The following is a 13,435-nucleotide window of genomic DNA, read 5'->3' as shown; positions in this document are numbered from 1 at the left end:
GCTCCCAGCAGCCCTCCCCTGGTCTCCGACCTGCGCGGGTCAGGGTGGGAGCGCCCGGCCACTCCCTGCGTTCTGGGCCGGGCTACAGCCCACGTGCGCCAGCGGCCGCGGCAGTGACAGCCGGCCCCACGGGGGCGGGGCGCGCTCCGTGCTGTCCTGTCATTGGTCGCGCCGCTGTCGGGGGCGTTCCCCAGCCCGGTCCACCGCGCGGCGCAGAACCGCAGGCGCTAGGCTGGCTAAGCCTGCGCGGGGCCGCCTCGCTTGCTCCCAGCTCCGCCAGTGGCCCGCGGGGCCCGATCGCTGCGCCCGCGGCCAGGGCGGAGGCAGGCGCTGACCCGGAGCCTGGCAGCCCGTGCGACTTTCGGTAAGGCGGGGGCGGCGCTGGCCTCCGGGTGGGGAGGGCGGGCGGGCGCGGGTGGGGACCGTGCCAGCCCCGGCTGGACTCTGCGGCTTGTCCGACGCCCGGGAGGGTCAGGTGCGGCCGCAGCATCCCCTGCCTCAAACCCACCCGGCGGGGCGCACAGCGAGCAGGTGGCGCTGCCGGGAAGCCCGGGGCGGCCCTGGCCGGCCTCTGAACCAATTAGAACGCAATAAAAGCCTCCCACCGGCACGCCGAACTACCTTACTCCGCCCCGCAACACCCAAACCCTGCAGTTCCAAGCCTAGAAAATCCCAAGCGCCACAACGGGGTGGGAGTGACGCGCCTGCAGTGCCGCCTGTCACCGGGCAGACCATCCCCAAACTTCCCAGGACTGGGGCTCCGAGCCTTGCACGCCCCCGTTCCAGCTCTTCACTGGGCGCCCTTTTTCCCCTCCCTTGTCCCCTCCCTCTTTAGTAACAGGAAGTTAACTTGGGCCAAATGTCAGTGGCCTGGCAGGCTGCGATCTGGAGCCGAGTCGGGATGGGGTCGTGGCGGTGGTCCGAGGGGCCGCGGCACTGTCCGCTCTGCATCGCGTCCCCTGCATCCCCAGTAGCCCGCGCTCGCTCCAGGCACAGGAGCACCCCCACAGGGTGTCCGCGGCGCCCGCCCTGTGGGTGCCTGGCTGGTCCCGGGGAGAGGTGGAATCTTGCCCACAGCGTCTAAACCGCTGCTGGATCAGACGGGGCAGGTGGGGTTAATTTTTATTCACCGCCATCCTCACTGGCAGAGCTGGGAACAGCCTTTACTGGATGGGGATGAGGGGATGTGGAAACCAGAGTAAACGTATGTCTCCTTCCACGTTGTTTATTCTGAGGCCTGGGTTTTTGAGGCGGAAAGAACTTTTATTTGGAAGCCTGTAGGGCCCTGCCAGGCCTAGAGCAGTGTGCCGGCTCTCTTGCTGTCGTTGTCGCCTGTTAACTACAATCTACAATGATTTTGGTGAAGAATAAAGTCACTAGCCAGGCCCCTTGTGGGCAGGTCCCACGGGAGAAAAGCCAGAGGCGAATTGGCCCTCCAATGTTTGTGCCAGGTTCCCTGACCCCTGCACCTACTCTGCCCTGCTCCCCCTCTCCAGTGGCAGTCGACCTAACAAGTGGGCCTCCAGTCTCCAGGGCAGCCCTGCGCGATGCCGTGGAGACTTTAATACAATAAGAACTCACTTTTCTTCATGCAGAGAGAAGGCGGATTTATTAAGTGCCTACTGGGCAATAGGTCTTGTCTTGTGGCACTTTTGAAGCCAATTTCATGGTTATTCTCCAAAAACGCTAAAAGTTTTGCCCTCCACATTTTAGAGATGGGGAAAGAGGCTCAGGTATGGTAGGTGCCCAAGGTCACACAACAAGTGTCTGAGCCAGGTCCTGGCCCTGTCATTGCAAGTCGAGTGCTCTTGTTTCATGGCTGTGGGAAGTGGTGTGCTGTGTGCAGGACTATGGCCCCACAGCGTGCTGACTAGAGCCTCCCAGCCTCAGAAAGATGCTCTCCACCAGGATTTCAGGGGATGCTTCTTTGGCAAAACAGTTGAAGTGACCCAGGTTAGCCAAGTTGTTCAACCTGCAAACCCCTTATCCTCCCCCTAGTCGAGAGTAGTGGATAGTGTTGGCCAGATTGCTATGGGGAGGGATTGGGTGCTATTTTGGAAGCAAGCCTGCTTCTGCCATTGACCTGGCCTCACCTCTGAGAAGCTGGCTTCTGGTATAGTCTAGGAGGACTGTGTTAGCTGAAATAATCTCTACCTTGGGACTGATTCTAGTTTTGTGGGACTTTTGTAGGGGCACTGGTGTTGGGGTATAGTGTTATGGTTGTGGAGTAATTGAAATACAGTTTGAACATACTCTATAAAAACATGACATCACTTTTATCTCCACCCCCCTCTTCCTTCAGGCCTAGGGCTCTAGCTTTCTGCTCATCTCCTCTTTCAAAAGAAAATCATAATAAGTCATGATTTTCATGACTTATTTTCATGATGTCATGAAAATCATGAAAACTGATACTAATCAATTATACTTTAGTATAAGTCAGCTTTTAAGAACTATGCCTGGTTGTGACTGTGGCCATTGGAGGCCCACTCCCAGGCTACAAGGAGCAGCCATATGATCCCAGATTCCTTCTCTGCCTATAATTGGGGTATGTTTCTATTCTCTCCACCCATGTCTACACGCATACCTGGGTTCGCCTCCCAGCCATGGGCCTGCACCCTTTGCTTCCCACTGCTGAAGTGTAGAGGTCTTGTCTTCTTGGTGGAAGCCTTGGCTCTGGCAGGACGGGACGTGGTATGGGTAAAAGAATAACTCGGTGGAACATTGCTAATCCTAGACGCCCTCTGAGGGCTAATAGTCTCTGTTCTTTAAAGAGAGAAGAGAATACTGTTCATCATGCTGAGATGTTTCATTCTTTACATCATTCTATTGTTTCATTTCACCTCTGAAGAAGTAAGTGGGGTTAACTGCATTTTACAGATGAGGAAGCTGAGACCCAGAAAGGTTACAACTTGGCTGGGTGTGGTGGCTCATGCCTGTAAAACCAGCACTTTGGAGGCCGAGGTGGGAGGATTCCATGAGGCCAGGAGTTCAAGACCACCTTGGGCAACATAGCAAGACTGCTGTCTCTAGTAATGACCACAACAAAAAAGGTTACAACTTGCCTGTATCACACAGCGTGTATGAGTGAGGTTTGAGTGTGGAGAATTAAATGCTATGGGAAGTAGGAAAAGCTTGTGGCTGTCTCTGAACTCTGGAGGCTTGGCAGGTATAGCTCCTCTGCTGCACAGTCATCTCCCTTATCCGCGGTTTCACCTTTTGAGGTTTCAGTTACAGTCAGCCATGGTCTGAAAATATAGTATTTTGAGAGAGACGGAGACCACATTCACATTGCTTTTATTACAGTATATTGTTATAATTGTTCTATTTTATCATTAATGTTGTAATCTCTTTATGTACCTCATTTGTAAAGAAAATTTAATCGCTCTTGTATGTATAGGAAAAAACACAGCATATATAGGGTTTGGTACTATCCAAGGTTTCAGGCATCTACTGGGGGTCTTGGGATGTATCTCCTGGAGATGAGTGGGGCTACAGTACTTACCCTTTCTCACCCTATATTGTAATTATTTATGAACATGTCTTCTCACCTCACTATGAAATGGCATTTAAAACACTCATAAACTTGGCAGATTTATTTTCTGGTTTTGCAAATCCTCTGTGCTCTTTGCTCTGTATTTTGTTAGCCTTTATTTGAGCTATGTCCATGAGGGTATCTACCAGAATGTATCGCAGTCCTCTCATCAAAAATATTACAAACATTTTCACATACACAAAATCATAATAGCTTCATCAGCCCCATGTACTCATTGCCCAGCTTCCACAGTTATTGAGATAATGCCTTGCTGGCTTCCTCTCTCTCTTTTTCTCCCTTTCCCTCTGAAAGGAATATTTATTCCTGAAATATTTTAAAGCAAATGTCTAATGTCATGTCATTTTGCTTTTATATAATCTAGTACACAACTCTTTTAAAAAGGACATTCTCTTGCATAAGCACATTTCACTACTGCACGTATTGACAGTGCTTCTTAGACATCACCTGTCCACCTTGATTGTGTCAGAAATGACCTTTAGGGTTGGTTTGTTCGAATGAGGATCCAGTCTGTATGCCGCATTAGGCCATTAGTCCTTTTATGCCTGGTTTTAGTTTGGAGAAGCGCCCCCTCTTTAACTAGCCATTACCCTCTGTGTTAACTGCCCATCTCCCCCACTACATAGGGAGTCCCTTAAGACGAGCCCATCTCTTTGCTGTGCTGGATCCTTAGCACTGAGCGCCGTGTCTGGGACACGCAGAGGCTCCATAAGCATTTGTCCAGTTGTGTCATAGCTACTCAGGAAATGTGCTTTGAATTAATGAACCCAGTCATGGATTTGTGTGACTACCAGTGCACGTGCTTAGATAAGAGGTTTTAAAAAAATGACTTGCTTACATGTGGACGTTTCCTCAGCACGCGTCAGTCTGTAAACATCCTAAAATAATAGAAGAACTATTTGCTGCTCCCCCTCACCGCGCTGGTTTGTGGTGGGGAGCCCAGACAGCTGCGTTTGTGCCTTGATCAGCAACTGGCCTCCACAGGTCACATGTGGGGCTGACGGAGACTGAGGTCACTTCTGTCCAAGCTTTGAATTCCGCCACAGGAATGACCATGTTGTGACCCAGAAACTTGGCCCTGGGCTTGGTGGAGACCACTCACTTTTTCTTCTGTCTCTGGACAGTGCTGCTTCTCCTGTGCCTTCCAGAGCCTTCTCTAACCTGCCTTACTCTTGGGCAAGTTGTGGTGCCTTCTTCAAATCACTATTCATCCACAACTGGGGCAGGTACTGATGGAAAATAAGTGTTTATAACCTTCAAGTGTCTTGTCTGAATTTGTTCTATAGAGTTAGTACCACCACTGGCACCTTTGTGGGTGGCCTAATGAAGGAGACCAGAGGCTCAGGAGGGCAGGAGAAGTACCTGCTTCTCTTGGTAATGGACTTCACACCTGGTTCTCTCACCAAATGTCCTTAGGGGTGCTGGACACCTTGATAGACATCTTTTACCCATCCAGTAATGGCCCTTCCCTGCAAACAGCCCTCAACATGAATACATGGTTTGTTTGGGACATTTTTTCTTTTTTTCCTTTTTAACACAGGCAGGCTTTTAATTTTTATTTTTTAATTTTAGTAGAGACAAAGTCTTGCTATATTGCCCAGGCTGGTCTCAAACTCCTGAGCTCAAGCAACTCGCCTGCCTTGACCTTCCAAAGTACTGGGATCACAGATGAACCACTATGCCTGGCCCAGCCTTTTGCCCTAGGAGAAAATCTAATGAAATTTTAAGTCTTCTGACTCTGGATGGCAGTGTTAGAGTTGACTTTTTCCTTTATCTTTTGCTTTTTAGTACTTTTTTTCAAAGTTTTGGTAAGACAAATATTTTATTTTTATAACGGAAAATCCAAATATTTATTTTCTTAAAAAAGAAGACTTCTTTCAACTAATTTGAAGTAGGTAGACAGAATTATACATGTAATTGGAGTTATACAGGCAGATAAAGCCGCAGCACTATTGGGATTTCGATATCTGCTTGGATCGTTATTTTCACGATGAACATAACCCGACTTTCTAAAAGTTAGAAAATAAAGAAAACTGAGGATTGGGAGACAGGAAGCTATGAAACCCATGTAGCCCTACCCTCTTTCCTTTATTTATTTATTTATTTATTTATTTATTTATTTATTTTTTGAGATGGAGTCTCGCTTTGTCGCCCAGGCTGGAGTACAGTGGCGCGATCTCGGCTCATTGCAAGCTCCACCTCCCGGGTTCATGCTATTCTCCTACCTCAGCCTCCCTAGTAGCTGGGACTACAGGCCCCCGCCACCACGCCCAGCTAATTTTTTTTGTATTTTTAGTAGAGACCGAGTTTCACCATGTTAGCCAGGATAGTCTCCATCTCCTGACCTCATGATCCACCTGCCTCAGCCTCCCAAAGTGCTGGGATTACAGGCGTGAGCCACCGTGCCCGGCCCCTCTTTCCCTTTCTACTTCTTCTTTTGCTATCCCCCAGATGAAATCTTTCTAATGTTAGGCTCTTGATTTTGATTTTTTTTTTTTTTTTATTCAGGAAGGTTAAGCCCTCAGGGGAAGACAAAATGTCTTGTCGCAGACTGCCAAGACAAGGCAGGGCAAAGTTCCACGCTCCAGTGGCCTGTCTTGTCTTCTCAGGAAAGTGCCCAGTGACCAAACACCCTGCTCCCTCACTCTGGGGTGTCTGGACTCCTCCCTCCTCCAGTTTCTGTTTTCCTCCCTACACCCTCCTCAAAGGTAGACAGCATGGCTGGCCTGGGCTGATAAGACTTCTTCTTCCTAAAACATCGATCACATGGCCTCAGAAATTCAGGGCCGGTGGGAGTGATAGGTGACTCCAGCCCTCTGTTCACGAGCAAACTTTCATTGCAGGATTGGGCCAACCACGGGGTCTGATTTGGAGATTCTTCCCTTCTCTGTCAGCTGCTCATGTCTCAAATGAAAAGCCTTTTGTGATGACCATGTATGGAATAGTGTCTGAAGTGCCACTGCACTGTACCTGTCTTTGCATTTAAACATCACTGCCGTCATCACACCACAAACTGCCCATCTCAGTGGTGTCTGGCAGTGAGCTGTGTGTATGCGGATAGTGCTGGTGTTTTTAGAGTTGAAAATTTTAGTTTGTTCTTTATTTGAGCTAATGTTTCTCTCCCCTGAGGGTCAGGGTAATTTCACTGCCTTCCTCTTTCTCTCAAATCCCCACCTCCACCTCCCAGTGGCTGTTCTGATACCTTGGTGCACCTGCATTCCTTCCAAGGCTTGGTTAGATTTCTTTTGATGAATGACAGAGGTAAGGGCAGGCACAAGAACAGGAGCTGTGCTTCCTGCTGGTTTGGGGCTCAGGTTTTTCTCCTTCGCTGGGCAGGAGAGGATGTCTAGTGCAGACGTTCTTTCTGCTGGCAGCAAGGGGTTGGACAGTGGTCCCTGGCCCCTGAGCCATTGCAGCAGCTGGTTTGTGGGACATCTCCAGACCCAAGGTCCTGACGCACGCAGCCTGGAAGCTCAGCACATGCCAGAGACACGAATGGGAGTCTAAGAACGCCCTGTTCTGGCCTTGCTGTAGCAGTACCAACATGTCGAGGTGCAGAAACTACTTCTTTGCTCCCATGACTCTGAATGGCTGGCCCAGGCCACATATCTGAATACTGACTTATCTGGTGAAGCTTTGTGGGATCTCAGTATATAGTTTGTTGGAGCCAGGATAATGAGGTGTAGGGGAGGATGAAGAAGCAGCTCTCACTAACAAGAGCTGCCCTCTGAAACAAAGTGGGCCCAGGGTCTGCCAGGAGCTTGGTTGCTGAGCCCTCATTGGACAACTGTTCATCCAAAAGGAGCAGAATGGGGGTTGGGTGCTGTGTGTAGAGTCTGTGGCTGCTGTCAAGTCAGCTCCGTGTATCAGGACAGCCAGGCTTTGCACAATTTGATGCAAAGGTAATAAGATCAGGATTTCCCTGCTTGTAGGAAGGAGGTATATGATGGCTAAATGAAAGGAAAACAGAATAGAGAAACACACAGAGGAATTTCTGACCTCTTTCCAGACACTCAGGGAGAGGATTCACTCAGTCTTTTTCATCAGGGAATGTCCTGTGAGGCTCGTGCAGTTGGAGCCTTGGGGACCATGGGGTCCATGTCGGGAGAGCTTCCCGGCCACATGCCTGGAGTTGCCACACATTACTGTTGTGAAGGAGGAGGAGGAGGAGGAGGAAGAAGCACTGTGTGAAATTTCAGGCTTCTTCTGGATTCGAGGTTTGCCCCAACAAGAGGACCTAGAAGGTCTTACTTGGGTGTGTTGGTTATCTTGTATCTTGGACTTTCTTAAAAGTGACTTACCCACACATATGTACATATATGTGTGGTACTCATCCCACACATGAATAGATGCATAGGACTTACCTTCACACACACACATAGATGCATGGTAAGATATTCACTCAGTACAAAGGAAATTGAAGGAAAAGTACATCTCCCTTCTTTCCCTGTCCTCCAGCCCTCAGTTCTTACCTCTTTGGCAGCTGTTGTCCCCAGCCCCCTGTGGATCCTTCCAGACATAGTCTAGGCATGACCTGGTGCCTGTTCCCCTTCTGCTCTTCCTGGGGCTTGCTAAGAAGTGACCAGGTTGTAAAGAGACAGAGCCCACAAGGCTGCAGAGACTTGGCCATTGTCTCATTTGGCCAAGGCCTAACTATTACCCCTTCCACCCTACTCTGCCAGCTATCTCCTTTAGGAATCCCCTTGTGTTCGATTTGGGGGTTCAAAGAGCCTGGACTCTGAGAATAAACCTCAGGGGCATGTTGTGGATGCAGGTGATATAGGCAAAAACAAAAAGCACTAAGACAGACCTGGGCTCAAAACTGAGCCATGTGGCCTTGGGCAAGTTAATGAATCCTAGTATTTTAGTTTACATAAAGGAGGTAATTATACCTATTTCAAGAGCTTGATCTGGAGATGAAATTAAAATATTTGTGAAGTACCTTGCATGGATATGCACTCCAAAATGTCAGGGTTTTTGTTGTTGTTGTTTTGTTTTTTCACATTTAATGAGTGACCCATTGCCAGAATGAATGACACTGGTATGGAATTCTCTGGATGGCTTTCTGAAAATCCTCTAGGTGAGTTCCTGAGTTTTTCTTTCCTGGCAGAAGGCAGCCAGTTCTCCATTTTCTACCAAGTTCAGTTGGCCCCACTACTTCCTTCTCCCTGTGGGGAGCTAACCTCCATCCACCCCAGCCACTGGACACCACCTCCTCCTCTGCCCTTGACCCCTGAACCCTCCTCTCCATTTCCCTGGGCCCTGGGTTCCCCCCTCCTCCCCTCGTGAACAGGACGCTGCCTGCTGCCTGGAGAGTGCTGTGGGCTGTTTATGGCTGCTTTCTGGGGTGTTTATGTTGTATCTCTTCAGAAGCTCCTAGCAGATGTCTGTTTATTTCTGAAACTTCATCTACAGCATGAGAGGAGAGAGGCTATTTTTAAAGATCTTTAATTGGCATGGCTGCACAATACAGCTTAGATTGCCTCCAAGTTTAATTCTTCATCGCTCTTATGCTCTATCCATTATGAAACCCTTCAAATCCAGCCTTAGAGACCTTATATGTCCTGATTTTAGACCGGCACTTAAATTTAGCAGATAGTTGTAATCTCTAAAAAAGGTTGGCCAAGGAGGTGAAGGCAACCGGCTGACTGTTTTTTGTCTAGGCTGAGACAGATGGCATGAATGAGAGCATAGAATGCAACACCCTCCCCCAACTTCTGCCCCTTCTTTCCACCTGCAGTGGTTGAGGCCTGCCCTCATATGCCGCCTGCAGATTGGCTGGGAGATCTCTAGCTCTCCCTTTCCCTTTGGACTCAGGTGGGGCTTGAGATGACAGGAGAGTGGTGTAGTTTCAAATGACACTGACCTCCCAGGAGGGAGGAGGCCACAGAGGCCATGAGTCACAGAGCCTTGGGATGTCAGGTTGGATGGGCCTCATGGGATCGTCTAGTTCTCATCCTGGCCACCTTGTTTTACCTGTGGAGAAACTGACACTTGGATGCTTTCTGATGCTGAGTGCACAGAGAGGTGTGTTTCTTGCTCAAGGTCAACCAGCCAGGTCAGAGTCAGGTCTCTTTTCCATCTACCATTTCCCACCAGGCTGTGGTCCTTGATCAGTCTAAGGCAGCTGTGCTCACAGTTGACTGCCTTGACTAAAGGACAGAGCCTCATCCTCCCTTTCTAAAGCCTCCCACATTCTTTGAATTTATGCTGTGTACACTTGTAGCACTGGCTGGTCTCAGTCCCAAGATCTTTTCTTATCATAAACACCTCCCCCAGAGCCTTGGGGCTTAGAATTCCCATCTTTGTTCCCAGCCCTTGTCTGCAGAGGCCCTTTGTTAAAAATACAGAATTTAACTGGGAAGGACCATATGTTGACAGAGATGAGTTTATCTTTGATTAGCTGTCATCCAAGGGCTGAACCTTGAGAGGATGGGGCGTAGGATGAGTCAGCTGGGAACAGGAGGAGGAGGGAATCCTGAGAGACGGCAGATAGGGTGCTAGGGGCATCAATGGCCATAGGCCCAGGCTCGGAGCTCAGTGTGCAGCTGCTGGGCTAGAGTCCCTGTGGTGACTGCTGGAAGCTGCCTGCTCTTCTAACTCATGGAGGGAGGTGCGTTAGACAAGCTCACCTGTGGCTGAACACCAAGACAGAGTATGGAATGTCCACAGAGTCCCACAGTGGGGGAGCCAGGGGAAGCTTCCTGGAGGAGGTGGAGTTTGTAGATTGAGAAGGGTATTGGAAGATAGTTATGATTTCCATAGGCAGAGATGGGCAGAAGTAACGGCACAAAGAGATGTAGAAAAGTGAGGGCACAGTCAGGATACCACGTGGTAGAAACGGGGCTGCCTAGGGAAGCTGAGGCTGGAATCAGGCTGCTCTGAGGCATGGAGGGACCTGAGTTCTGGCGGTGGTGTGGGTGTGGACTGAACCCAGCAGACTGTGGGAAGCTGTCAGAGAGGGATAGTCAGAGTCATCCTTCAGGGCCCTGCCCTCCGTTCACGGGAGGTGCACACTGCCAGACAGCTGCCATTCCCCTGGACTGAGGAGGGCTGTGGAGAACAGGGTGGGGGGCAGTAAGACTGGGCCTCCAAAACTACTTTGTCTGTATCGTGGCTTTTGACCCACAGCCTTCTTTGTGAAGGGAGTCTGCATGCAAAGTGTTGTCTTTGGTTTATCAGGAGGGCAGCCCTTTTTGGAACTCCTGGTTAGGGTCTTAGGATATGGGACATCCTTCACGTTCTGCAGCTTGTGCCCCCAAGTGTGGCTGTGTGAGCTTTGGTGACTCTTGACTCTGTGTAGCAAACAGCATCTGTTCCACTTTCACCACCTCGCTGCAGGCTAAGCCCTTCACGCCAATCCTTCTCCTGCCTCAAGGTCAATTTGAAGGGAATAAATAGGGCAGTCAAGGTGCTGAGCTCCTCTGGGGGCTACTCCTGGAGCAGGAGCAGGAGTTCTGTCTGTGTGTGAGGGAGGCAGCAGAGCTGGGGTGGTGCAGGAACCCAGGTGACCACCTCCTCCAAAGAAAGCGCCTTTGGAAGAATTGGCTCTGTAGGAGTCAGTGGCTCTCAAAACATTTGTACCATCATCTGGAATGATGCTGATTCTCTCCCCTGCACAGCCTCACAATCACCTGAAGATCCCCTTCAAGTGCCTCCTGCCCTGGGTTTCCTGTGTGCACATTGAGTTTCCTTCTCTAGTTGAGGAGGGAGTTTTGGGAGGCTGGCAAACCTGGAGCTGGACTGAATGGCCTGGCCAGGTAGAGCAGGTAGAGGGTTGGTTGCCTCCCAGCCCTCTGGCCATCCTGGCCATAGGGAGGTGGATAAAGGCTGAACTCAACTTCTGCCTGCTCCCTTGTTAACCTGGCAGGTGGGAGGCACCACAACCTGGTGCATGTTCAGCTTTGACATTTGAGTGGGGCTGGCATCTGTTCTGTACCATGTATGTCTCAGAGAAGCTCTTGCTTTATGTGATGGAATAAATTGTTCCTGCAAGCAGCAATTGTAATGAGTTTAGTGCAATTGATGGGAGGTTTTAATGGGGTTGTGGTGGGGCACTGAAATCGGCTTGCTTTCTTTTTTGTCCTAGGATCAGTGCTACCCATATGAGAACAAGCTGATTTGTTCACTGATTGACAAATTGATCGCTCAGTGCATTCATTCTGTCAACCAAGATTTTTGGAGTACTCTCAAATTGAAGCATACTGTTACAGATGGACCATGGGTTTTCAGTCACTGTAAACATTGGACAAGCCACACACATACTATCTCTGAACTTTGGGTTTGTCCTCTGTAAAATGGGAGTGATGCTACTTACCTCACAGGGAGGTTGTGGGGATTAAATGGGGTAATGGGCGTAGCACACCTCTCATGGTGACTGGCACGTAGTGGCATGTGGGTGGGCTCTTCCCCTCTGGCTCATTCCTGAATTGGCCCACAGGAGTCTTGGAGCACAGATACAGGCAGGGTTCCTTGTTGCCACAGGCCTCGCATTCAGTACTGGCCCCTAAGTGCCTTTTACCTTTAATAACTTTTTATTTTGTTTTTTTTAAATACAGAGTCTTGCTCTTTCGCCCAGGCTGGAGTGTAGTGGTGCAATCTCAGCTCACTGCAATCTCTGCCTCCCAGGTTCAAGCGATTCTCCTGCCTCAGCCTCCCGAGTAGCTGGGATTACAGGCATTTGTCACCATACCTGGCTAATTTTTGTACTTTTAGTAGAGACTAGGTTTCTCCTAGTCTCTACTAAAGACTAGGTTTCTCTTTCTCCTAGTTGGCCAAGCTGATCTCAACCTCCTGACCTCAAGTGATCTGCCTGCCTCAGCTTCCCAAAGTAGTGGGATTACAGGAGTGAGCCATTGTGCCTGGCCTGCCTTTAATGACTTTTTAAAGGGAATGGCTCAGTCAAAGCACCTGTGTGTGCAGTGAAGAAAGATGGGACACCTTTCTCTTCCTGGTGAGAAGTTCTTCTCATACCTTGGAACTGCAGGGCTGGGAGAGCCTTATCATCAACCCCACTGAATGCTTTTCACTCCACTGTGGTAGTCTAGCCTGAGTTTGTAGGTTGGAGGTGATCCATCTTGTCTTTGAACTCCTCCTGATGGCTTCCTATAGCTTCTGGCATTTGGTCCCAGTTCTTCCTCTTGGGTGCCATGGACAGTAGGTCTAATCTGTCTACCGCCCAATAGCTCTTCAGAAATTTTTTTTTTTTAAATCAAATCTCTAACACCATCAACTGAAAGATGTACCATTATTTCATGTACCCTCAAGAAAGAAAAAGAGCTTCCAATTAAACTGTGGCACAATGCTTTGCCATCACTTAAAATTTTTATTCTATATTTTCTGAATTTTTTTAGATTTTAGACATACTTTTTTATTTTATATCACTCTTGCATATATACAAAAGTAAATTGGTTAAGGCATTTCTAAAACTTCACTTTCAGAATCTAACTCTTCTGAATCACTTTTTGACTTAGATTGATCAATGTCCATGTTTTTCTGACTCATTATTATCTTCTAGTCAAGTGGGGACGTATTTCTTCATCTCTCTTGTCCCTGGAATTTTTTTTCCAGCTGCTGACACCCATTATGTCAGTTCTGGTGTTTTCTTGATTTTACCAGAAGGCATCAATGAAAGTTTTTTTGTTAACAACCAGGACTCACATTTCTTCCTTAAATGGTTCTTAAAAGTGTTGGCTCCTGAAATGCTTTAGATCATGGTTGTTCAGATATGCCACCAGGAATGAGTCAAATTTCCATATGTGAAGTGGTGACAGCTATGCCACAGCTGCATCCCGGGAGAGACCGTTAGATGTTGGGGGATTTTAGACACATTCTACTTTCAGACATTTTATAATGGGAAAAATGCATTTCTAATCAGTGAAATAC

The 13,435-nt window shown here is 48.8% G+C and overlaps 1 protein-coding gene across 50 annotated transcripts in view; it reads left to right on the top strand.

Annotated features, from left to right (window-relative positions):
• Positions 1-226: 226 nt before the first annotated feature.
• MICAL2 (microtubule associated monooxygenase, calponin and LIM domain containing 2) overlaps positions 227-13,435 on the top strand; it is a 241,431-nt gene continuing 228,222 nt past the window's right edge. For all 50 annotated transcript variants that reach the window (XM_077963306.1, XM_077963302.1, XM_077963300.1 and 47 more), the window contains exon 1: positions 227-364. The gene's annotated coding sequence lies outside the window, so the exon portion shown is untranslated. The remainder of the gene's footprint in view (positions 365-13,435) is intronic.

The sequence above is a fragment of the Macaca mulatta genome, chromosome 14 (genome assembly GCF_049350105.2).
Source record: "Macaca mulatta isolate MMU2019108-1 chromosome 14, T2T-MMU8v2.0, whole genome shotgun sequence".
NCBI lineage: Eukaryota > Metazoa > Chordata > Mammalia > Primates > Cercopithecidae > Macaca > Macaca mulatta.
The sequence above is the reverse complement of the archived record's forward strand: the minus strand, read 5'-3'. Positions and strand labels throughout refer to the sequence as shown.